The 26,538-nt window shown below is 43.2% G+C and overlaps 1 protein-coding gene and 1 long non-coding RNA gene across 3 annotated transcripts in view; one reads left to right on the forward strand and one right to left on the reverse strand.

The window, feature by feature from the left end:
• Window positions 1-26,538, forward strand: part of ppfia4 (PTPRF interacting protein alpha 4) — a 907,198-nt gene that overhangs the window by 523,277 nt on the left and 357,383 nt on the right. The window lies entirely within an intron of this gene.
• LOC137383837 (uncharacterized) lies at window positions 7,441-25,396 on the reverse strand. 2 transcript variants are annotated; one of them, XR_010977474.1, is made up of 4 exons: window positions 25,088-25,396; window positions 23,497-23,621; window positions 22,617-23,365; window positions 7,441-9,767 (listed from the first exon to the last, which is right to left on the reverse strand). It is a non-coding gene; the product is annotated as an uncharacterized lncRNA (long non-coding RNA). The 2 variants fall into 2 exon arrangements; XR_010977475.1 differs by lacking the exon at window positions 23,497-23,621.

Raw genomic sequence — 26,538 nt, forward strand, 5'->3', positions numbered from 1 at the left:
TTGATTCACTCCGCTTGATATCAAGAAACGACTGAAGGCACTGGATACTGCAAAGGCCATGGGCCCTGACAATATTCCAGCAATAGTACTGAAGACCTGTGCTCCAGAATGTGCCTCGCCCCTAGCCAAGCTGTTCCAGTGCAGCTACAACACTGGCATTTACCTTGCAATGTAGAAAATTGCTGAGGTATGTCCTGTACACAAAAAGAAGGACAAGACCAACCCGGCCAATTACTGCCCCATCAGCCTATTCCTAATCATCAGTAAAGTGATGGAAGATGTCATCAACAGTGCCATCAAGCGGCACTTGCTTAGCAATAACCTGCTCAGTGACGCTCAGTTTGGGTTCCTCCAGGGCCACTCAGCTCCTGACCTCATTACAGCCTTGGTTCAAACATGGACAAAAGAGCTGAACTCAAGAGGTGGGGTGAGAGTGACTGCCCTTGACATCAAGGCAGTATTTGACCAAGTATGGCATCAAGGAATCCTAGCAAAACTGAGGTCAATGGGAATCAGGGGGAAAACCCTCCACTGCTGGAGTCATACCTAGCGCAAAGGAAGATGGTTGTGGTTGTTGGAGGTCAATCATCTGAGCTCCAGGAATTCACTGCAGGAGTTCCTCAGAGTAGTGTCCTAGGCCCAACCATCTTCAGCTGCTTCATCAATGACCTTCCTTCAATCATAAAGTCAGAAGTGGGGATGTTCGCTGATGTTTGCACACTGTTCAGCACCATTCGTGACTCCTCAGATACCTGAAGCAGTCCGTGTAGAAATGCAGCAAGACCTGGACAATATCCAGGCTTGGGCTGGTAAGTGGCAAGTAACATTCGCACCACACAAGTGCCAGGCAATGACCATTTCCAACAAGAGAGAATCTAACCATCTCCCCTTGACATTCAATGGCATTACCATTGCAGAATCCCCCACTATCAACATCCTAGGAGCTACCATTGACCAGAAACTGAACTGGGGTAGCCATATAAATACCGTGGCGACAAGAGCAGGTCAGAGGCTAGTAATCCTGCGGCGAGTAACTCACCTCCTGACTCTCCAAAGCCTGTCCACCATCTACAAGGCACAACTCAGGAGTGTGATGGAATACTCTCCACTTGCCTGGATGGGTGCAGCTCCAACAACACTCAAGAAGCTCAACACCATCCAGGACAAAGATACCCACTTGATTGGCATCCCATCTACAAACAATCACTCCCTCCACCACCGACACACAGTGGCAGCAGTGTGTACCATCTGCAAGATGCACTGCAGCAATGCACCAAGGCTCCTTAGATAGCACCTTCCAAACCCGCGTCCTCTACCAACTAGAAGGACAAGGGCAGCAAATGCATGGGAACACCGCCACCTGCAAGTTCCCCTCCAAGTCACACACCATTCTGACTTGGAACTATATCACCATTCCTTCACTGTTGCTGGATCAAAATCCTGGAACTCACTTCCTAACAGCACTGTGGGTGTACCTACCCCAAATGGACTGCAGCGGTTCAAGAAGGCAGCTCACCACCACCTTCTCAAGGACAATTAGGGATGGGCAATAAATGCTGGCCTGGCCAGCGGCGCCCAAATCCCATGAATGAATTGAAAGAAAAAATTGTTAATTTATTTTGCATAATACCTTATGAGAACATTGGCATAAAACTTTTAGATTGATTTAAATATTGGATTGTAGAAGATTTAAGAAAAGTTCTGTGTAAATAAGTTCAATGTATATGGGTTAGGGAGGGAGAAATTTAAGAAAAAGTAATTATTTGACCCAATTTTACAAAATATCGACAATGTCAGGTGCAGGGGTTGGCAACGTGTCCATACACGGACACTAGTGTTTGTGGTAAAAAATTTGAGGTCAGTGGTAATTTTAAATGTTATGCTCCAAGCCTTTAAACTTGTGTTTTAAAATAACCTAGTGGCTAGGTTATTTTAAAACACAAGCTAAAGGCTTGGAACAAGATATTTAAAATTACCAGAAGTGAAAGGAATTAGAAAAGATCTGGATCAGCAGGGCATCGGCTAGGTTCTAGAGCAGGGATCACCAACACGTTGATCGCGAGCTACTAGTAGCTCACTGGCTGTGACTGGAGCATGCGTGGTGCGGATGAGTGTCGAATTTGCAGTGGGTGAGAAACTGCTGAGTGCAGGAGAGGAATGGAGCAGCGGGTGGGTGGGGAGGCTCCATAAACACCCAGAGTATGCCTCAAATACCCCCAATAGGAAGGCTCCAGTACTGTGTTTGCACTGAGCGGGGCAGCAAATGTGGGGCTTCTCCCGATGACAGATCCTGGTTAACAGCCGCCAGCTTTCTAGCTCTTTTGGAGGAACTAAGGATTAATAAACTGCAACAAATGTTTAAAGGAAACTTAGCTCAGTTATCAAGGGGCCTGGGGGAGGGAAGGGAGGAACCATCTGGGACACTGCACAGGACAGGAGGTACCTCCTCCCCTACTCTCTGGTTCCACAAAGACTCCCCTTGGACTGTGCCACACCTGGCAGGGCTGGCTCCAGGTGCAGGAAGCTGCAAGCTGCTAGGTTGATCTATGGACTGGGGTGAGTGGGGGTTTGATTGACAGGCCTGGAGGGATATCAGGGCAGGCACAGCCATTGCTCCCCCTTTTCCTCAAGGGATCTTTTACTGAAGTCATGTTAGTGAGTATTTCTGAACTCTGTCTCCCTATCCCGGTAATGTAGGCGGATTGTAGATTGCAGTGAGTATTGGATCATATTACCTCTCCTCATTAGAAACTCCCCAAAAATATTGGTTTAATATAATAGAAAGAAGGATGATGGGAAGTTGAGTAAATGAGCCATTTCACAAAGACTGCAGCGATATTGTGCAGGTTCTGGTGATAGACTCTGCGAAGGACATCAATCTACACAGTCATAAAACGTTACATTTTTGGACTAGAACACATTTATAAAATCTAACATACATTAAGTGTCCTCAAAGACCAGGGTGGGACTTGGGAGGCAGCTGTGAATTCAAATCCTATGTTCACGTTTTTCCTGCTTTTTTTCTTACCCGTGAGAAAACATGGCCTCAAATTTGAAAAAAAAGATTGTTCAACCCAGCTTTGGAAAGAAACTGTTGCTTCTCACAGTCCTAGTTTTTATCGCGTAATGGTTTAGCTAGCTGGCTACATGCTAACACAACATTAGCACATGGTGTGGCTAGCTCTGTTGTGTCAAAACACGTAATACACATTGGCATTGCCTCCTGTTTTACTTACGAGCTAATACATTTTTGCTGCTCTCCATTAATGTTTGTATGCTTAGTTTCTGTTTGAGGAGAAATGTGTTTTAAATCGTACTATGTTTTGATGATGTTAAGTTGGCTATACACTTTATGTGCAGATTAATTGCCCCCATGTTCATGGCTGAGTCAATAATATTCTCATGTCCATTGTACAGAATGTCGGTGCCTATCCCTGGTCGGGAATACAGTAGACGTGTTTATTCTGTGTGTATAGGGAAAGGGCTGCTAATTTTCTTGACACCTCACTGAACTGATGGAGAGAATGGTGAATGTTCATAGCATAATTCCCAGACTTTTGGAGTATAGTGAATGCAAATGAAAATGTGTTAGAGTGCACTAAAAGTTTGGTTCTAGTCCATCATGAAACCGATGCCAATCCTAAATCATTCTCTATTTGCCAAAAATAGTGCTAGAAAAATGTTAGCAAGGAGGATGGCCAAATTTTTACTCATTGTGTGCTCAAGTTATCTTCTTCAATCTTTGCTAATATTTTTAAAAAGACATTTGTAGTTGATGGTACAGGGGACAGGGGTCTGGTTTTCCCACGCAAAAGTGTCTTGCAGAACATGGAAAGCAATGACATTTTAGCTATTAACAGCAGCATTGATTCCATGAAAATGTCTTTCTTGTAGTCTTGCCTCCAAGATCAAGACCTGTACTTTCCTGAGCTAATTAACATAGTTATTCCTACTGCCAGTGCTAGGGGCAGATATAGCCACTAGCTGTTGTTAGTGTTACGACCGAGGCGGGAGCAATGCACTGTCAATTCAGTACCACTACTCCACAGGTCACAGCATATTATTCAAGTTTCCCACCTACCGGAAATTAGCCAAATCAAACACTTTATTAACCCTCTGAATAAAACGCACCAAAACAGATATCTTTAAACAACAACAAATTAACTATTAATAAACTAAATCTTGAACAATACTGAGATAAATCTATGTCTGAAAAGACTTTATAACTTCTTATTCCTCCTAACCCTCATATACCATATACACATACATATATTCAAAAACTAACTGTTAACCGTTTTTAAAAAATGATGTTTTAAATTAGAGCTGTGTTTTAGGAATAGATAAATAGCTGGGTTGTAAGTCCTGGTGGGTTACATTCCCAGTTCATTAAGGTGTCCCAGAGTCGAATAGTCAGATGCCACTCAAAGTCTCCAGGCGAGTTGATGAACAGTCTATAACGGATAGGTGTTCACAGCACCTTGGATGCAATAGGCATCATACAGATCTTTCAACAAGGAGTATAACAGTCTAAGGAAAATTAGCAGTCTTATCAGTAGAAACTTTACTGAGTTTCCAGATCTCCCAGAAACACAAAAGAAAACAGAAAGTCACTCCTGAGGCAGAGATTTCTTAGAGACGGGAGTGAAAAGGAATTTGCTCCCTCCAATAATGCAAAGATTCCTTTTTAGGGGTCTTTTCCTCCTTAGGCAAAACTCAGCCTGTAGGCCAATGTATATTTTCAGCTGAGAGAGAGACAAATCCTTCCTTCAAGAGGAGCATGCTTTGCTGGTCTGCCAGATCAAACCAGTTCTAGCCAGTCTTTATACACAGTCAAACTGATACAATACGGCGTGTGACCTCTCTATCTTGTTGTTGTTTAGGAACAGGCTTGTAGCTCGTGCACACTGTTCCCAGAGAATATAAAAAACTGCTCTCAGTCTTAAAGACACACAAACCCCCTTTAGCTTTTAAACAGAGAAAAATAAAACACTTCCATGACATTAGTTACTGGTACAGTGCTTACAATATGAAGCACATTTTGTATCATTTGTGGTGAGGGAAGAAAATCAGGCCCATCAGGTCTTGTCTATTTAATGCTTGAGGATTGTTTTAGCTATTGTATGTTTATTGATCCATAATTCAGAATTATCTATTCCTAGCTAATGGTTACATTTTAGAAAAATTCTAATTGGTCAATGCACAGGTAATCAAATTGCCATTTAAACCAGTTCCATGTCCCACGAGAACTATAAGCCACACTAAAACTAAAAGTGTAAAGTGAGTGCCAAGATCCAAACAGATATGGAAGAGTATCGGAGTGAGACTTCCTCCTACAGGATGCATAACAGTTACAGTGTGGATCCACCTTTGGACGAAGGGAGAAATTATCCAAAAAAAAACTGTCATCCTGAGCTATGTAGCTAGCTTGAGTGTTGCATTTAACAGTTGAATGTTCAGAGATATTCTGTTCTGGGGCATTACCTTGCAAGCTATTTTATCAAGTTTTAAGATAGAGATGCACTGTGATAGAGATGCAGTAATGTTGTGACATTGTTAAAAAGTATGCCCCCAAAAGGAAAACTTTGGTTTAAGTAGCACCATCACCCCTCCCCCCCAAAAGGTTCAACCAATTGCTTAACATGAGCTGCTTACAATTTTGTAAAATTGGTGATCATTCATCCCACTGTAATATGACATTAAGAGCAAAGGGAAATATTCTGCCATGGGAATGCTGAATTTATGGGTCTCTCGTGGAGACAATTTTGAATATTCTCGAGCAGCATGTTTTATCTATTTTATTGCATTAAATCATAAACAGGTGACTGCTTGTTTATTTGCTTTGTGCTTCAACAGTTCTGCCCGAACACCATATTTTCAAATAAACTGCATAGCAGGTCCATCAGCGTCTGAAAAAGTAAGTTCATGTTCAGAGTAAGATCCTTCATCACAACTAGTAAAGTAAAGCGGGGAAGTTTTTTTTTTGGTTGACAGACAATGAAGGGAGGGGAGAACAAAAGATAGAAGTTACGAGTATAAATCTACTAACTGCCCTCAAAAACTGATTTTATAGACTGGAAATAGATTTTAATTGCTGAAGGAAATACAAATTGATGTCTTTGGCATCAAGATCATCTTGTACAAATGTATGACGTAGCAATGAAGCATAAAGTTAGGTTGTACTCCAACATGCAAGGGAAAGCAATGGAATAATGCCAATCCTCAATGAAAATTTACAGTAGTTTTCCTATTTGCTTTGCCATCATAGATCGCAGAACAATCTGCTCTAATAACACCTTTAATCATCTCAGAACATCCCAAAATGCTTCATAGCCAATGAAGTACTGTTGAAGAGCAGTCACTGCTCTAACGTGGCAGCCAATTAATTAGTATACAGCAAGGTCACACACATACAGCCGTACTACTCATCCCTCTCAATTCAAACCATGATCAATAATGTTACGATCAGGTGATCACAATAATGTTACGATCAGATCCCTCTCCTTGTTTGATCACAACAGGTTTATTTCTTTTTTAAAGTGGATATACTTGCAATTCAGTGAGTGTTCAACTATTGATTTATTTAATTTATTTAGAGATACAGCACTGAAACAGGCCCTTCGGCCCACCGAGTCTGTGCCAACCATCAACCACCCATTTATACTAATCCTACATTAATCCCACATTTCTACCAGATCCCCACCTTTCCTCAATTCTCCTACCAGCTACCTACACTAGGGGCAATTTACAATGGCCAATTTACCTATCAACCTGCAAGTCTTTGGCTGTGGGAGGAAACCGGAGTACCCGGCGCAAACCCACGCGGTCACAGGGAGAACTTGCAAACTCCGCACAGGCGGTACCCAGAATCGAGCCCGGGTCGCTGGAGCTGTGAGGCTGCAATGCTAACCACTGCGCCACTGTGCTGCCCAAATTCACATGCTATGCTCATAAAATAACCAATCACCCAGTTTTTCTTGAGTTTAACAAAGAGGTTAGCTTTATTGTACTTATACTGATCTAAATAAAATAATAAACTACGCTCCAACTTTCTTACTCACACACATACATATAGGGCTGAATTTTAGAGCCGCTGTGATCCTAAGCATGGCGGCCCATTTAAATAGCTGGGGCGGGCTGCCCCCACCGCCCCCCCATCCCCCCGATCACATGGATGCAGCGGGCTGTCCATCCCTGGCAATGGCGTCAGCTGCCTGTGCGCAGGTGCTGATGCCATTTTTCAAGGGCTTTGAGCCCAACTGTTAAATTTAAATAGTTAAAGCTAAATTGAATGAAAAAAAATTAAATATATTTATTTTTCCCCTCCCGCACCCCCAATAACAATTAACTTAATTACTTGCCCTCTCCCCCCCCCAAAACACTTATCTTATCCACCTGACCTTGCACCCTCCCAAAGTGTATAAACTTTAACCTAAAACCCTTCCCACCAGCCCCAACACCAATGATGTCACTTTGACCCTGTTCCCCCCGGCACTGCACTGAGAAACGTACCTCTACCCCACTCTGCACCAGTGCTTTGCCACATTTCCGTGGACAGGGATCTGAAAGCGTGGGAGTGCTGGCCAGCGGCAGGAAGATTGCACCGTGGGATGGAAGGTGGCGACATAAGGGTAATTAATGCTTTCATTTTAATTTATTTGAATGCGTAACTGGGGGTCCTGTTGCCAAATGATGGGGGGGCCGCCACGAGGCCTTATTGCCACCAGCAATATCAGGCTGGGTCCACCCAGCGCGGGCTGCGTGATGGCCCTCTCCCGGAGACATTTTCCAGCGCCTGCCCCCCCCCCTCCCCACCAGCCACAGCCACAAACCCCGACTTTGGGTGGGAGGGTGGTCCGTAAAATTCAGCCCAGAAGTTACAAGTGGGGAAGGATAGATAGTTCAGATTAGAGTTCGGAACAATAAAAAGGGGAATGCAGTCTGTGAAGTTTGGAGACTTGGCTGGCTTCCGGCTGAACCCGTGGTCCTGAGGCATCCAGCTTGCAGCTGTGGCCAGCTGATTTGGGGTTTTCCTGGATACATCAATGCAGATGATTACCTTCTCGGGGTATCTGTCTGCAGCAGTGATAGGCCTAGGTGGTTGCGGCCAGCAGGGAGGGTTTGAAGCTTGTAAGGTGGAGAGAGAGAGAGAGAGAGGAGGGACCCCACTTGGGTCTTCTCTTGACAGTACCTAGTTGCTTGTCTCGGTTGCTGCAGAGAAAACACTAGCTTAAACATACAGGTGATGGGCATGTCACATGACTGTCACCAAGTGATTCAAATGATGGTTCAGTGTGTATTCTCTCTTGCAACTTAGTCAGTTGATTTCTAGGAATTCCCTTCTCTCAATCAGGGCCCCATTGTTCAAGTGATTATGTTTGAGTGGTTCGTCTCCACCAGTTTAATGTCCCAAGCAATTGCCTTAATGTCTTGTTAATGGGAGCAGGGCCGGTAGTTCACTCAAAATTCCCCAGGTCATTGTTCTGGAGGGGACTGGGCAGACAACCCGTCTCCAGCTCAATGCATTGGAATGTAAGGTATGGTGATGCAAATTGAGGTGGCCATCTTGACTGTTAGCAGTCACCTTTTATTTGTCCCCTTTTTCCTTTTTTAAAATTTAATTCAGGTTTCCAGCCAATGGATTAATAAATCATCATTTGACAGTGCACATGTTCGTGGCAATAACAATTCCAATGTATTGGGAAGATGGCTAAATTGTAAATTGAGGTCCAGAGGGCTGCAGAATGTTCAGGAGTATGAAGAGGTCCTTTTCTTATGTTTGTGTTGAGCTTCATTGGAAGAATGAAGGAAACCAAAGGAAGAAGGTTTGAAATGAGAATGGGAGGAGTAGAAGGAACCAGCTAATGGTAAGTCAGGATTATGCAGGTGGACATGTATGGTGAAGATGTATTTGCCCGACCTAATACAAGGGTAACTCAGGGTGATGAATAGAAATATATGCCTTTGTTCTATCTATTAGTTTAAAGAATACCGAGGGTCAAAATTGAGTCTGCCTTCCACTAAGTTAGAAAGTGAAAAATAATCAAGTTGCAGGTAAACAGGTAGCTGATAAAAGGAATCTCTGTGATCCCTTTAGCTGGGGAACCAGACTTTAAGCATTAATGAATACAGCTTGACAGATGGGATGAGTGGAGCACGCACGTTAAATGCAGATCACTTTGTATTCTGTAATTACTAAGTGTTACGACCAGGTGAGAAAGGGGTCTAGGGGTTCCCTCTCAGCCTCTTCCTGGTTTGACCTTAACAGGGTTTAATTGTTAAAACACTTTTTTTAGATTCCCCTCAGTGAATCCTTATTCACTGTTAGAACAAAGAACAAAGAACCAGTACAGCACAAATGGCCAAGAAATTAACCAGACAGGTTTTCTTAGATTTAAACAAGAAAAATGTAAGTTTATTAACCTTAAAACTCTAATTTGATTAAAACTACTAAAAAGACGCGTCACGACCATGCTAGCAGGCATACGTGATAAACAGACTTGCAGATAGAGACAGGAAAAGAGAAAGAATCAAGGGAAAGCTTTGAAGCAATAGCTGGAGTTCATTTACTGTCCCTTGAGTTTTATGTAAAGTCTTTGATTGCAGTTCAATCTTCCCATCACGTAGGGGCCCAGTGCACTTTCAAACTTGTTTTGATGCTTTTCTGCCTTGAGGTTTAGTTTCCTTCCGTGGGTCCCTGTCTTTGCGTGAGAGGGAGAGAGAGAGAGACATTCCTTCTCTGTTGTCTTCAAATTGCAGTCTGATTCAAGCTGTTATGTGAACACAATTCAAAACTGTTAGCGGGAATGAATCTAGAAGAATCACTCGACACTCAGGTCTGCTCCAATGTCAAACAGTTTGTTTAGTTATGCCAGCGGGAGCAGGTCACTGGGCTGTCCAGATGCCTCTCCACCGAACAAAGGAAAATCATCAATACTTATACATTTTCAAACAGTTACTCAGCCCATCCTTGCTGGACATGGTCCAATCACAACGATTATAGATCATATACATTGATTACTAGAGCCAATAGAAGTGGTTACTAGGCCTGGAGGGACTGCACAACCGGCCCATAGACAGATAGGGGATTACTCATGATGTTTTCCATTCCCTCTTATCCATTATCCTTGGTTCTCATGTATGCATACCATCTTATCTTGACCTCGTTACAGGCTGGTACCTTTGTCAGCATTCCACAAGGACATCTGCTTTCCATTTAATGAGTCTTTGTTTGAATTTATGTTACTCAACTCCTGTGTGGAATGTGGCCAAGTTGGCTAAGCCCCATGATGCCTTGCAACCTCTTCATTGTTCACTAAGATTATACGTTACTGGTTACTCAAATAACATTTAAACAGTATGATATTTACTGCAGGTGCCTCTGCGCTTGGGAATACCCGACGACAAAAAACAAACCTGGGCCAGCAGATTAGTCATGTGAACAACATTTCTTTTAACAAACTCATCTGCTTTTTGGTGGATTTTCCATCTTCGCAGACACCCTCAGTGGGAGGGTGGGGGGAAGGAATGGAATGCTGTTTTTTCACACGTTCAATGTCTGGTGATCAAAATCCATTTGGGTTAATTGGATCAGAGAGCAGTTCCATTGCCTTCTGCAGGCAACTGTATCTTTGAATGCAAATGTTTCCAGCCACTGCTGTGATCTCTTTAAACAAGTCATCTTTTCAGTTCAGCAGCAGTTTAAAATTAATGTTTCATATGACAAAATTAATATGCTTCATTCTTGGCAGGTGGGGTTTTCATGACACCTGCACCCCAGCAGAATTAAATGCGATTTTTAGAAGAGCATTTCATTAAAAAAGTCTAGAGAGAAGAGTAAGTACAGGAAAATACATCTCTCTCATTCGTTCTCATTCATTCAGAAATCCTAAAAAAACTTGTTACCACCTGCCTTTTCTTCGTAGCAGTGCTGCTTTAAATTGTCCTTTTTGGCATCCCAATATACATGTGATTTTTGGGTAAGTTTTTCAGTTTGCACATTTCCATGACTGCTTAGGTTGTCTTTGTTCCTGTTGATGTCTGCAGGGGGAGGGTTAGATTTAATTGGCCCTAAGTTGAAGTTCTGCTCAGAAGAATCAGAGTGACTGGATCCATTCGGATCTCTGTTTCAGTGCTTTGATGACTCATGGAAGGACTTTTCACCTTAGGGGATGGTTGGTTCCCTTTTCTCCTGACTGGGGTAGGATTCCTTGCTAATCTTCCCTTTGTCCTCAGGGACACTCCTCTTGTAGGTATTTGTCCAGATTCTACTGCACGCCCCTGCGGCACTTCAACTAGGTGAGGCATCACCCTCACAGTTTCTCTGCGCTCTTGAGGACTTCCTTTGTCTCTGCTGTTAGAAACTCTGGTGGGGTGCTTCTGGTGTCTGCATTTACATAGGAGGATGTGAGGTTGGCTGACCAGACAGTAGAGGTTTCCATTTGGGATTCATCCCGGACTTCCTTTAACCTGCCCTCTTTGTCCCTTTTTCCCCTTTCTTCTCTAACCTTTTGCCAGCCTTGTGCCTGCCTGACCCTTTTTGTTCTCGGCAGGCGTCCTTACAGTTCACTAGCCCTCTGCTGGAGGGTCCTCCAAACACTGATAAAGGACTTAGCGGTGCAGATTTCACTGTAGCTTGGGGTTTCCCCTCAACCTGGCACATGTGGCAATTCCTACAGTGCTTCACCACATCTTTGTGGAGTTTTGGCCAGTCAAACCGCTGTCTTATGTGGACTTTGGTCTTTCGTATACCGACGTGTACAGCCACTGTAATCTCATGGGCCATTCTTAATATTTCTCTCTGGTACCTCTGCGACACCACTAACTGGTGAACCACTGTCCACTCCTTGCCCTCAGGTCTGTGAGGAGAACTCCATTTCCTCATCAGTACCTCATTCTTTAAATAGTAGCAATCAGGGACTCCCTCTGCTTCAATTTCAGACTGGGCAGCCTGTGCTGACTCTCTCAGGACTGGGTCGGCTCGCTGAGCCTCAGCTAGGGAAGATTTATTTAATTCATTCCCTGGGTCTTCTAATTTTACAAAGAAAGTCTCAGACTGACAGACCTCATGGTCGTCCACCTGCAGTGCCAATTCAGCCTCCTCTGTTTGAGTTGGTTTGATCATGGCCTGATTCACTACACATTCAGGGAAACTGCATGGGACTGTCTCCTGCCACTGCCCTATTTCTCTGACCTCCTGCGGTATCTCTTTCACTACTGGAGAAGCTACCACCTTCGCCCCCGCCAGATCATTACCTAGGAGCAGGTCAACCCCGTCCACAGGCTAACTAGGGACAATCCCTACGGTCACCGGTCCCGAAACCAGGTCGCACTTCAAATGCACCCAGTGTACAGGGACAGGCTTACACTGCCCTCCAATACCATTCACCGCCATTCTGGTATTTACTGCACTCTCTGGGGGAAAGGTTAGGCATTTTGCCAGTAAAAGGGATCTAGTAGCCCCTGTGTCCCAGAGGATTACTATGGGCTTGCTTGCCCCACTCGAGGGGTATGTGGTTACTCCCTTCAAAATCCTGATAACCTTCAGGAATCCTATTAAATTTTCCTGCACCTACAACAGCCTGCTTCCTGGGTCTTACTGCTGCTGCAGTTAAAGCCACAGCTTGTTCTGTTGTGCTTTCCATCAGGGTCCCTTCTCCTTCATTGAGTGGGTGTGCCCTAATTAATCCTACAGGCTTACCCCATAGTTTCTAGCAGTCAGCTCTTAGATGACCTGCTTTATTGCAATCGAAGCACACAGGTCTCCGGGTCTCACTCCTACTTACAGCACTATCCCTTTTGGCTGGAGGAGGGCCCCCTGTGTCTCCTGCTTTTCTTTCTCTCCCTGGACTGCCTGGGCTTATATCACCTTCCCACTCTTTGTCCTTTTTGGATTTGTAGGGAGAACAAACTCATCAGCCAGAACTGCAGCTTGCCGGGCACTATGAACTTTTTGTTCCTCTACATGTGTCTTTATGGAGAGTGGGAGAGAGTTTTTAAATTCCTCGAGCAAAATTACCTCTCTGAGATTTTTATAGCTGGGCTGTATTTTTAAAGCCATCAGCCATTGGTCAAAACCCAGCTGCTTACATCTCTCAAACTTCAAGTAAGTTTGATCAGCTTGCCTCTTGATGGTTCTAAACTTTTGGCGATAGGCTTTCGGTACCAACTCATATGCCCCGAGGATAGCATTTTTTGTCAGTTCATAATTTGATGAACACTCATCTGGCAACAGGGAATACATCTCATGGGTTTCTCCTGTTAACTTTCTTTGTAGCAGAAGAGTCCAAGTCTCAGTCAGCCACTTTAACTGCCTTGCAAGTTTTTCAAAAGATACAAAAAATGCTTCCACGTCTCCCTCATTGAATTTTGGGATCGGTTGAGTAAATTTTAACAGTTCACTAATCAGCCCTGAATTACGATCCTCCATATTGGCCATGCTTTCACTGGGGTTACTCTGTTACCTCCTAGTTAACTCAAGCTGCCTCAGCTCTCTCTCCTCACATTCCTTCTGGAAGGTTCTTGCTTTCTTTTTTTTTTGAACAGCAGTAGCAGTGAGAGTGCGAGCCAGGGGGCAGCTGGGAAGGTAAGTTTCACTATAAAGTACTTACCTAGCGATTCAGCAGCTTCGGCAGGGTGGGAAAAAAAAACTGAAAAAGTGACGTCACAGGAAAGCTGTGACCTGATTGGCTGGCAGGGAATCGATACCGAATTTGAAAATAAAACTGATAAAAATTGATTAAACACTAATTAACTAATTAATAAGTAGAGTAACTAAACCAGAGGGAGGAGATTACTGTATTTAGACAGCATTTAATATTCATTGTAGAAATCTAGCACTAGGGACCATATAGTGAAGTGTATCATAATTTAGTAAGGATTTAATAAGTATTTATTTATTTTATATCAATTAACTAATTAGTGATAGAAATGACAGTTAGAGGGGTGAAGTGCTTCACCTGTGAGATGTGGGAAGTCTGTGATGCTTCCAGCATTCCGGGCGACTACATCTGCAGGAAGTGTACCCAGTTGCAGCTCCTCACAGACCGCATGGATCGGTTGGAGCGGCAACTGGATGCACTTAGGAGCATGCAGATGGCAGAAAGCGTCATAGACAGGAGTTTTAGAGAAGTGGTTACACCCAAGGTGTAGATAGATGGTTAACCGCTAGAAGGGGCAGGCAGTCAGTGCAGGAATCCCCTGTGGCTATCCCCCTCTCTAACAAGTGTACCGTTTTGGATACTGTTGGGGGGGATGGCCTATCAGGGGAAAACAGCAGCAGCCAGAGCAGTGGCACCACGGCTGGCACTGTTGTTCAGCAGGAAGGGACAAAGCGCAGAAGAGCAATAGTTATAGGGGACTGTATAGTCAGGGGCACAGATAGGCGCTTCTGTGGACGTGAAAGAGACTCCAGGATGGTATGTTGTCTCCCTGGTGCCAGGGTCAAGGATGTCTCTGAACGGACAGGGGGCATTCTGAAGGGGGAGGGTGAACAGGCAGAGGTTGTGGTACACATCTCTGAACGGACAGGGGGCATTCTGAAGGGGGAGGGTGAACAGGCAGAGGTTGTGGTACCCATCTTTACCAACGACATAGGCAGGAAGAGTGATGAGGTCCTGCAGGGGGAGTTCAGGGAGTTAGGTAGAAAGTTAAAAGACAGGACCTCTAGGGTTGTAATCTCAGGATTACTCTCTGTGCCACGTGCCAGTGAGGCTATAAATAGGATTATAGTGCAGCTAAACATGTGGCTGAACAGTTGGTGTAGGAGGGAGGGTTTCAGATAACTGGATCATTGGGATCTCTTCAGGGACAGGGATGATTGATGAGGGAAGGGCGGTGGATGTTGTCTATATGGACTTTAGTAAAGCCTTTGACAAGGTCCCGCATGGCAGACTGGTGCTAAAGGTGAAGTCACACAGGATCAGACGTGAGCTGGCAAGATGGATACAGAACTGGCTCGGTCACAGAAGACAGAGGGTAACAGTGGATGGGTGTTTTACTGAATGGAGGGATGTGACTAGTGGTGTTCCGCAGGGATCAGTGCTGGGACCTTTGCTGTTTGTAGTATATATAAATGATTTGGAGGAAAATGTAGCTGGTCTGATTAGTAAGTTTGCGGACGACACAAAGGTTGGTGGAGTTGCGGATAATGATGAGGATTGTCAGAGGATACAGCAGGATATAGATCGGTTGGAGACTTAGGCGGAGAAATGGCAGATGGAGTTTAATCCGGACAAACGTGAGGTAATGCATTTTTGAAGGTCTAATGCAGGTGGTAGGTATACAGTAAATGGCAGAACCCTTAGGAGTATTGATAGGCAGAGAGATCTGGGCATACAGGTCCACAGGTCACTGAAAGTGGCAACGCAGGTAAATAAGGTAGTCAAGAAGCCATACGGCATGCTTGCCTTCATCGGTCGGGGCATAGAGTATAAAAATTGGCAAGTCATGTTGCAGCTGTACAGAACCTTAGTTAGGCCACACTTAGAATATTTCGTGCAATTCTGGTCGCCACACTACCAGAAGGACGTGGAGGCTTTAGAGAGGGTACAGAGGAGGTTTACCAGGATGTTGCCTGGTCTGGAAGGCATTAGCTATGAGGAGAGGTTGGAAAAACTCGGATTGTTTTCACTGGAACAACGGAGTGGAGGGGCGACATGATAGAGGTTTACAAAGTTATAAGCGGCATGGACAGAGTGGATAGTCAGAAGCTTTTTCCCAGGGTGGAAGAGTCAGTTACTAGGGGACATAGGTTTAAGGTGCGAGGGGCAAAGTTTAGAGGGGATGTGCGAGGCAAGTTTTTTACAGAGAGGGTGGTGAGTGCCTGCAACTTGCTGCCAGGGGAGGTGGTGGAAGCAGATACGATAGCGACATTTAAGAGACATCTTGACAAATATATGAATAGGAAGGGAATAGAAGGATATGGGCACCGCAAGTGCAGAAGGTGTTAGTTTCGGCAGGCATCAAGATCGGCGCAGGCTTGGAGGGCCGAATGGCCTGTTCCTGTGCTGTACTGTTCTTTGTTCTCTCTCTTCTCCCTCTCTTTTTCTTTCTTCTCTCTCTGTCTCTCTCTCTTTACCTGTCTTCTAATTCAAGTTTCCTCTGTTCCAATTGTAGCTTTGCTAACAATACCCTGTCGAGGTCTATTTCTAATCCTGTTTCTACTTCTTCAGATTCAAGGGAAAAATGGTTGGGCACTAGTCTTCAGAGTTAAGACTTTCTAGCCTTGGCACAGACAGTGATCCCACACTGCTCAGCCATTTTTCTCAACTCCTCCATGGACAGTGCTTTTAACTTATCCTAGGTGACTTCACCCTGGCTTGGGGAGTTACTGGCTTCAGTCGCAGACATGTTAGTATTCTAGCACACCAACCACAAGAAAACCTGTATTGAAATCTTTTCTCTTTTTGATTGGGATCAATTTGACTTCCCACTACCAATTTCTCATTTGTCTGTGGGTCGAATCCGGATGCTCGCCCCCAAATTTCTGTTACGACCAGGTGGGAAAGGGGTCCAAGGGTTCCTCTCAGCCTTTTCCTGGTTTGACTCTAACAAGATTTAATTTTAAAACAACGTGTTTTTAGCTCCCCCTCAGTGAATCCTTATGCACTGCTCTCCAATTGTAATGGCAAAGAAATCAAACAGACAGGTTTTCATAGATTTAAACAAGAAAGGTGTAAGTTTATTAACTTTAAAACTCTAATTCAGTTAAAGCTATTAAATATAAAAGCATGGAGGTTATGATGGAGCTATATAAAATGCAAGTTAGGCCACAGCTGGAGTACTGTGTACAGTTCTGGTTGCCACACTATAGGAAGGATGTGATTGCACTGGAGAGGGTGCAGAGGAGATTCACCAGGACGTTGCCTGGGCTGGAGCATTTCAGCTATGAAGAGAGACTGGATAGGCTAGGGTTGTTTCCCTTAGAGTAGAGAAAGCTGAGGGGTGACCTGATTGAGGTGTGCAAAATTATGAGGGGCATAGTTAGGGTAGATAGGAAGAAACTTTTTTCCCTTAGCGGAGGTCTCAATAACCAGGGAGCATAGATTTAAGGTAAGGGGCAGGAAGTTTAGACGGGATTTGAGGGAAAAAAAATTTCACCCAGCGGGTGGTTGGAATCTGGAACGCACTGCCTGAAGGGGTGGTAGAGGCAGGAACCCTCACAACATTTAAGAAATATTTAGATGAGCACTTGAAACGCCATAGCATATGAGGCTACGGGCCAGGTGCTGGAAAATGGTATTAGAATAGATAGGCTTGATGGCTGGCTTGGACATGGTGGCCCGAAGGGCCTATTTCTGTGCTGTATAACTCTATGACTAAAAATACATGACACAACCACACTGGCATGCATATGCGATAAACACACATGCAAAGAGAGACAAAAGTGGGGATAGAATCAAGGGGAAAAATTTGAAGCAATAGCTGGAGTTCATTTACTGTCTTTTGAGTTCGATGTAAAGTCTTTGATTGCAGTTCAATCAATGGTTTTCTGTCTTGAGGCTTAGTTTCCTTCTGTGGGTCCCTGTCTTTGCATGAGAGGGAGAGAGAGAGAAACCTTCCTTTCCTGTTGTCTTCAAATTGCAGTCTGACTCAAACTGTTCTGTGAACACAATTCAAAACCAAACCTGGGCCAGCAGGTTAGTCATGTGAACAGCTTTTTCTTTAATAAATGCACCTGCATTTTTGTGGATTCTCCATCTTAGCAGACACCCTCAGTTGGGGTTGGGGGGTGGGAGAGGAATGGAATGCTTTTTTTTTACACATTCAATGTCTGGTGATCAAAATCCATTTGGGTTAATTGGATCAGAGAGCAGTTCCATTGTCTTCTGCAGGCAACTGTATCTTAGAATGCTTCCAGCCACTGCTGTGATCTCTTTAAACAAGTCTTCTTTTCAGTCCTGCAACAGTTTAAAATTAACGTTTCATATGATGAAATTAATATGCTTCATTCTTGGCAGGTGGGGTTTTCATGACACTAAGCTAAACCTTGGTTAATTGTAAGTCAGAATTAGCATCATTTTCATGCAGTATTCTACTGATACTTTGCTCGTTCAAGCAAAAAATGATCATCCTCCAGTTGTGATTCTCCATTAAAAAAGCCCCTTACAATCAGCTCATAATTAATCTTCTATTCACATATCTTTCTAAAAATCCAGTGACCAATCCTCTTAAGTAAATTGTGATCAGAAAGAATGTTGCCGAGTATTTGTGGAGTAGAGCTGCAAGAATTTTTGAGTTTGACTGTCTTCAGCCAAAAAAGTCAAACAAGTTTACATAGTGTGGAAGTTTTGGTATTGCAGTGTAATTTTGTGTGTCTTTTTGTTTCAATGTATATGGGTTAAATGCGATCAAGGTCACTTGGGCCACAGATGAGATAAATGAGGGGCTCTTTCTGAAGCTCGAATGAAGCAAGTGGAGTCAGTGATGTTCAATGGAACTTTTTCTCAATGTTACATTCCGACACCAAAACCTCTGCTGAAATGGGCACACTATAATACAAAGATAATTTCCTCATTAGCAAGCATTCTCGTGTTTCTGTCTTCACTTTATCTGAAATCCTCTATGCGGTGACATTTCCCTGCAAACGGAATCGAAGAAGTCAGTTCAATTTAATTGTCACATTTGCTTGTGTTCGAGATGGCAGAACACTGCCTGTTCTGTGCATACTGCATCCTCATGAGTGGGGATCTTTGTGGAACTTAGTGTTGTTATAGAGTTGAGTTGGTGAATTTCAGTACGAGGTCTGGGCTCTGAAGAGGATCTTAAGTACTTTTAATTGATTCCTCGTCCAGAGCCAATGTCAGCTAAGGTGCATATTGTCCAAATTCAAATTTACAATGAGGGATGATGCCATATTGATGATTTGTTGCTTCGTTTTCTGAGATTCAATTTATACCCTGGGCATCCACCATAGGATGACTGAATCATCTTTTTTTCAATAGACGTGTTGATTGCTGCTCTCTTATCCAATAATTTTTAAAATTTGGACAAAATGTTCCAACAATATGTTAAATGCCAAGAAGTGAATCCACAGTATCTCCTGTAACTTTTACTTTTGCAGTTGTGAAAAGTGGGCCTCTAGTTTCACTGATAAGAGTTCAAGGTCCAGAGCCTCAGGCTTTGTGCCTGCTTGCCCCTCGACAGTGATATGCCTTTTTTTTCTTTTGCAGAGAAGCATTGATTGAATGCCCCTCACCAACTACTGTTCTACATGCCTCCAAACATTGTTTATTGGGTGAGTTTGGTTGTGGGTCAGACCTGTATCCTGCCCTTTTGGTCAGAGAAGATGCGGAGCATGTGGAATACAAACAAAAAGGAAAAATTCTTAAGTTTCATTGACGATGCTTGTCTACAGAATGCTAATCTAAAAAATCAGCTGGAAACTGTAACTTAATATCCTTACATAAAAATACCTCAATTGGGAGTCTTTCACCTTTGATGGGAAGAAAGTCTTGTCTGTCTGCTCCTGGGGGTTCTTGGGTAGTTGTAATCTAATTCCTTGTGGGACCAGGCCTACAGCCCAAACTGGCACTAATTGCTAATGTTGATCAGGAAGACTTGAGGATGGATGTTGTAAGAATTTGAAAAAAATGCCACATTGGTGCAGCAGGGGGTGCAGAGTGGAGCAAGCTTTTTGTTTTGCACCCAGCCATTCTACACCTGATCTGGGAGTGCTTACCACTGGTACTTGTTAACACTTTCCCTTTTAAGGTACAATTACTCAGTGCAGACATCCCTCATATTGACCATAATAAAGAAAAAAACTGCTCCAAATATCACAGTGGTACCTCCTAGAATGGGGTAATTCTCCTCATAAAATGATTTTGCATCCAACATTAATTGTGCGCATCTAGTCCTAGTCAAGGAAAAGACAATTCCGTTTTTCATCTGTAACCATTTATTCTTTTTCAGAAGGAATAATCCATTGCATCTCATTCAATTCATGGGTCATGTCAAAAGAACTGTAGGAATAAATCAGATCTTGAAAAGTGATGTCCCAATGCAGCAGTGACATTCTGAGCCAGTTTAATATGATTTCTCCACCTGGTGACATTGAGTCGTGGGTATGTGGAGTAGACTCTCAGAAAATGCAGTCATATACTGTATTGGCAAACTCCTTTGAGAAGAGCTGCATTATATCTGGTTATGAATTGGCCTTAAGGGTTGAGGTCAGTATTGTTCGAAATCATGAGATTCTTCATAGTAGGGGAGGGTGGGAGGAGAAGCTGCTTGCCGAAGCCAGCCAGGAATGAATAAGGCAAAAGCTGTATCTTCTGGCACTCTTGCTAAATGAGTTCTGAGAATTCAAGATATTTATGCAGAAATCAATAGACTAAAAGGCGTATATAGATTGGCTGATGGGGCAGATTATATGTGTTTTGTGGAAGAAGGCTACTTGCTCGATCAAATGACCCTTCTTTGTTCCATACTTAATATTCTTCAATCAAATAGGAAGCATTTGCCTTTATTGATGCTTTGATATCTAATCCGTTGCTCTTTCTCCCCAATAAACCCTCCCTTCTGCTGTTTAAGCTCCCCTGATTCTAACACTGGGTGCATTTTTAGCCTAAACTTCAAGTTAACTATTAGTTAACTGTCTGATGGTTCAATCCCCATCCCCTGACCTTAACATGTGAGCTCTGGTAAAGATCTGGATAAGAGCTGGAATGTGGTTTTTCTCTCAAATCTGGCTTCACATTTCTGGCTTCACTGAACATCAAGATCACGATTCTGTGCTGGACTACATTGTAAAAAAAGGTAATACTCCGTTTCCGTCTATAATCTGTTGCCTTTTTTTCTGATCTGAGAGTTGTGGAAAAGATCTGGAAACATCTAGATCTAGATCTTCTTTCAAACTTGGCTTCAAATTTCTGGACTTCTCTCAATATCAAGAAGATGCTTTTGCTCTGGACTACACGGGTTATAACCTAAGTCCCAACTTCTGTCTCTGATTTGCTGCTGTTTTGTGATATTTAAAATAACATTGATCAGTTTGCTGCCCTTCCCCGACCACTGCTGTGATTGAGAGACTTCAGTGTCCTACTGAGCCTCTGACTGACCACTGGTTTTACTGGTTTTTCAGCTTCAGGCTGTTCCTAGCCAGATAATCACTTGCCTGCATTGACCACCTGAGGGCATAGTTGCTGGAGGGTTTGGGGGATGGAGGTGGGAAGCAGCAACCTGAAGCTGCTCCCTTAGCACACCTGAAGGACAAGATCACAGCTATGTTTGTGGCAATCTGGGCCCTGCTGGTCAGTGCCTTTAACACTAACAACAACAACAACATCAAGAGCTAACAGCTAAGGGAATAAACCCAACAAAATCTGGAGTGGAGTCCCATTAGGTAGTTGGTGTTTCTCTCAAGTTAGCACCTTCTGGCAACTCCTGCAACCGAATAGGCCCCAGACATATAGGTTTTCGTCTTTCCTCTGGACATCAGTCTACAAGGTCAAGAGGAGCGTGCAAATGCTAGGCAAGTGCATCTCCTAAAACCATGCCTAGGCTATGTTGTGCGAGATATCTAATCATGTCTATAACCGTAACACTCACAGAAACAATTTACTACTTCAAAATACCATCCATCCAAGTGGTGGACTTCTAGTTTACAGAGGTGAAGTATGTTGGTTAATGCACATTGAACAATATGTGACTAGAAGCCCTTTTCTGAACAAAAAGGTTGTCTCTGAATTTGTAGACCAATAAGTAGAACTACTTATTTTGGTCTCGAGGCATCTAAACCTCCTCATTAAGTTTTCATCTGTACTTGTAATGCTACCATGCATGCCAACCATCAGTGCTTTGGGGACCCAGTCAGCATTTGCTGGCAGAATCAGTGTAGCCAGCCCCTTTCCTTCCTTGCTGCTCCTGAGGCCGGTGATAAATGCACCAAAACTGGTCCCTGTCTGCTCTCTGCTACTTCCAACTATAATGGCCCAAGCTGTGGCCTCTACTTTAGCTAGAGAATGTTGGTTCCCACCAGCAATGTACAAATACTGCGATTCTGGTCATTAATGTTGGAAGTGGAATAGAGAGGAGATGAGACAGGAGGGAGTGGAGGGAGCAACATATGACATTGAAAGTGGAGGAGGGGGGTGCAGAAGAGCAAGGAAGGTTTGCATTTATAGAGCAGCTTTCATGATCTTGGGGCATCTTGAGAGTTTTGCAGCTAAGTAAATACTTTTGAGGTGTAGTGTGTTATGACCAGGTGAGAAAGGTGTCAAGGGATCTTTTACTGTCTTCATCTGGTCTTATTGTAACAGGGTTTAATTTTAAGCACACTGTTTTGAGCTCTCCCTTTGTGAATCCTTGTTCACAGCTTTCCAATTATAAGGCAAAGAAATGAGCACACCAGGTTTTCTTTATGTTTAAAGAAGAAAAGTGAAATTTATTAAACCTTAAACTTAAACTCTAATACGGTTAACACCTACAGATATATGATGCACCCACACTAGCCTGCATACGCGATACACATATGCAAATAGCGACAGAAAAGAGCAGAAGAAAAATAAAATGGAGAGGTTTGAGGCAGTCTCTGAAAGGGGGTTTCTTGTTACAGTTTCTGTGTTTCCAGCTTGCCATAAATTGTAGATTTTACATTGATTGTAGACAGCTCTTACCTTTCGTTGGAGCCCAGTATTCTTCTTAAGCCTTGTTCACCGTAGGAGAATTTTCTGTCCTGGGGTTCATATGTCTTCAATGGTTTCCAAAGCTGGTGAGAGCGAGATGAGAGAAGACAGGAGAGAGGTGTTTTTAGTCCAGGAGAAAATAGCTTTCTGAGTTCAAAATCCCTGTTGGAAGTTCAAATTCAAAAGGACTGCAACAGTTAGCCAGTCATGTGACCAAACTGGTCCGACCACGTCTGTTTGTGTATTCAGCCATCTTCGCAGTTAACCTAGAATGCTATCCTTTCCACCTTCAACATCTGGTAATCAAAAGTCCATTGTGGATTAAATTGGAGCAGGGAATAGCTCCTTTGTCCTTTGAAGTACCTGTCTGTTGATATACTAATGTCTCTCTCCAGCCAAAGTCTCCAATTGTTTTTTTAAAGCAAGTTCTTTCTTCACCTACAAAAGTTTAAAATCAATGTTCATGTGGCGAAATTAATTTTCCTCATTCTTGGCAGTTGGGGGCTTGCCTGACAAGTGACTATTGTAATGTCAGAAATGCGGCAGCCAATTTGTACACAAGCATACCCCACCAACAGCAATACGATGACAAAATGATCTCTGACAAAATTTTTGTGATGTTAGTTGAGGGATAAATATTGGCCAGGAGACAGGAGAATTCCCCTGCTCTCTGAAATATTGCAGTGCGATCTTTTACGTCCACCTGAGAGGGCAGATGGGACCTTGTTTTAACATCTCATCTGAAAGATGGAATAAAGAGAAAAGTAAGTGGCATTGAAGGGTAGAGTGAAGGGTAAAATGAAGAAGGGTAAAGAGAAAATTGATGAATATGTTTTGTATATTAAGTAATTAATCAAAACATGTTTGGTACCTTATTTAGCTGAGTGCTGAAATTGAAGAATGCACTTAAAATTGTTGATTTGGCAAATTATCAGCTTCAAACCAGCAATCACTGTTCAATAAATTACTGTTTGACTCTGTTGTCCAAATGCATTCCTGAATAAAACAAGTTGTATTAAATACCCAACAATATGCCTTGGTGATTGTGCTTGAGTGGTGGAAAATTTTGTTGTTCTCACACAATTTGAAATTGCTACTGAAAATTCAAAATCATAAGTAATATGTGGGAGGGGGGGGCCCAGTTTTAATTGTACTGTAAAATCATTCAAGTACCTTTCACTATACTGGGGTATTATCCATCCAAACACAACTTGCATGCGGTTCTCTCCTCTTCCCACCATCCCCTCCCTTTCATCACAGAATTGAATTCAGCTATTAGTACCCCTGATGAGGGTGTACCGTCACACTGACGGCCCGATATTGGCCAATTCGTTTCTCAGTGGCAAGTGACCAAAATTGATTTTGCTTTCTTTCCTGTTTAGCTTATTTAACGATGTTTTCATAGAAATTTGTGTCTATGCATTTCACCTTTGCCCCAATGTTTTGAAACTGCTTCCGTTAAATTTGTTCTCATTTCACTCTTAAATACAGATACCTGGATCAGTGGTAAATGGCTTTGATACCTGTGTCATCAGAGGTTGTGGAGAAACTGCAATATGAACAGTTAACCACTGAAAAAGTTATTACCACCATAGTTCTGAAATGATTAACTTGGAGCATCCAGTCTTTGGCACATTGAGGCAAAGACCATTGCATCCTTTTCAGGAAAGATTGAGTAAATATTTGAAGCAGATAAAATCTGGGGCCTTGGGGAGACAGCAGGGCAGTAAGATTTGTTTGGTTTGCTCTAGCAAGATGGCAGCATGGCCAAGTTAGGCTGAATGGCCTGCTGTGCTGTAAACCTGTGTGGGCCTATGCAATTTCATGTATGTTTTTATGTCTTTTTAAATAAAGGAGTGTGACTGTAAACTAACACATTGTGATGTATATATTTTATGACTGGTTTCCATCACTGCATGCAGCTCGAACGATTGGAGTGTGATTCTAATTCCTAATTTAGTCCTCACTCCTCAGCTGGTTACATGGTGAAACATGCTGGTACCATTTCTCCTTTTGAATTGCGAAATGCTGCTCTATGTATGGAGATGTTTCAAGCAGGGGTAAGCAACGTGACCGTACACGGTGTTACGACCGAGGCAGGAGGGGTACACTGTTTAATCTAGTCCCACTTCTCCACAGGTCACAACATATATTTAAAATATTCCCACTTACTAATGCAGTCAATCATATACTCTATTTTTCCCGAATACAACACAATAACCAGGTTTCTTTATAAACAATAAAATTATCATTTTATTATAGAACAAGTCTTAGCTAATAATGAAGTAAAGCATATACATCCATATTTCAAATTTTAAAGTCCCCTTTTTACCTCAGCTCCTCATACTCACACACACACACACATATATATATACACCAGTTAACTGGAAAAATAAAAGGGATTTTTTAAAAATTCAGAGCTCTGTTACAGACGAAGAAGAACATTTGGGCTGAATACTTGCTCATTTTTGAAGAAAACAGCAGATGAGATAAGTTGTTCCAAACTGACATAAAGTCTAGCCTCCGAGTGCATGTAGACAGGTCATTAGGATCTTTCAGAACAGTTCTTTTCAGGTGGCGTTGAGAATTATTTTCAGCAGGCTTTCTTCAAAGACAGGAGACGAGATGAGTTGACACAATGGACTTCTCAGGGTCTTTTAGAGATGCTGAAAAGCGAGTTGGGTTGTGGTCTTTTCTCCTTCCTTCACTACTTCTTCAAGCTAACTTTATCAGCCGCTCACTCCAGGAGGTAAAACACACTCTGACTGCTACAATCAAAAGCCTGCGAGTTTTCTGCTCTCTCAGGTGCGCTCTGCTGCTCCAGGCTTGTCCAATCATAGAGCGCGACTGACTTCTCTGCCCACATTTTCCTGTTACTGGGGTTTCTGATCTATTTTTAACTTGAGTCATGTGACAACCAGTAAACATTGTTGCCAAATTAGTTCTTTCAGTGCCCTCTTGGAAAAAAAACTCTAGTCCAACATTTATTCAGTTTGACTGTGAATTCCTCAAAAAAAAATTAACAAAAAAAACACAGAATTCCTTCCATAACAACAGACACCAGTGTCCACGGTAAAGGATTTTGGTGTTCGTGACTGGTAATTTCATGGATGAGAAATTTCCCATTGACTACTTCTTCCAAACCAGTCCAACTTTTAAAAAATTGCAGCTGTGTGTCCCTCTATCTCTCTCTCTCTCTGTCTCTCTCTCTCTCTGTCACTCCCTCTCCCTTGCTCTCTCTGTCCCTCTCTCCCACTCTCTGTGACAGTTGCAGAATGCGAGAACTCTTAGTAGAGCAGTTTTGTGATTGGCCAGTTTAAAAAAAAAATTGTCAGTGTGAAAGTGAGAGAGATAGGGAGAGAGGGGGGCAGGGAGAGAGAGAGAAAGGGGGGTGCAGGGAGAGAGTTGGAGAGAGGGGGACAGGGAGAGAAAGCAGGAGGAACGGAGAGAGGGGAGGGAACCGAGGGGGCAGAGGGAGAGGAGGCAAAGAGGGAAGAGAGAAAGAGAGTAGGGGCAGAGACAAAGAGAGTGGGAGCAGAGAGGGAGGTGGACAGAGAGAGAGGGAGAGGGGGACAGAGAGAGAGAGACAGAGAGGGAGAGACAGTGGGAGCAGAGAGAGAGAGGCAGAGAGGGAGGGAGAGAGGGGGAGGTGACATGGCGGGGGGGGGGGGAAACAACAGAGAGGGGCAACACAGAGAAGGAGGGGGAGAGAGACAGACAGACAGCCAAAGAGAGGTGAGGGAGAGAGAGCAACAAAGATCACTCCTGACAGATGCATCACTACAATTGTGCGGGCAAACATTGACTACTTGTGCAAGCAAAAAAAGCCAGGTATCTCACTAAATCAGTGTCCTACATAGTGAAGAGAAAATAAGCCAATAAATTAGTCTTCTCATAGAAAAATAGAAAATAG

This window comes from Heterodontus francisci, chromosome 25 (genome assembly GCF_036365525.1).
Source record: "Heterodontus francisci isolate sHetFra1 chromosome 25, sHetFra1.hap1, whole genome shotgun sequence".
In the NCBI taxonomy this organism is placed as follows: domain Eukaryota; kingdom Metazoa; phylum Chordata; class Chondrichthyes; order Heterodontiformes; family Heterodontidae; genus Heterodontus; species Heterodontus francisci.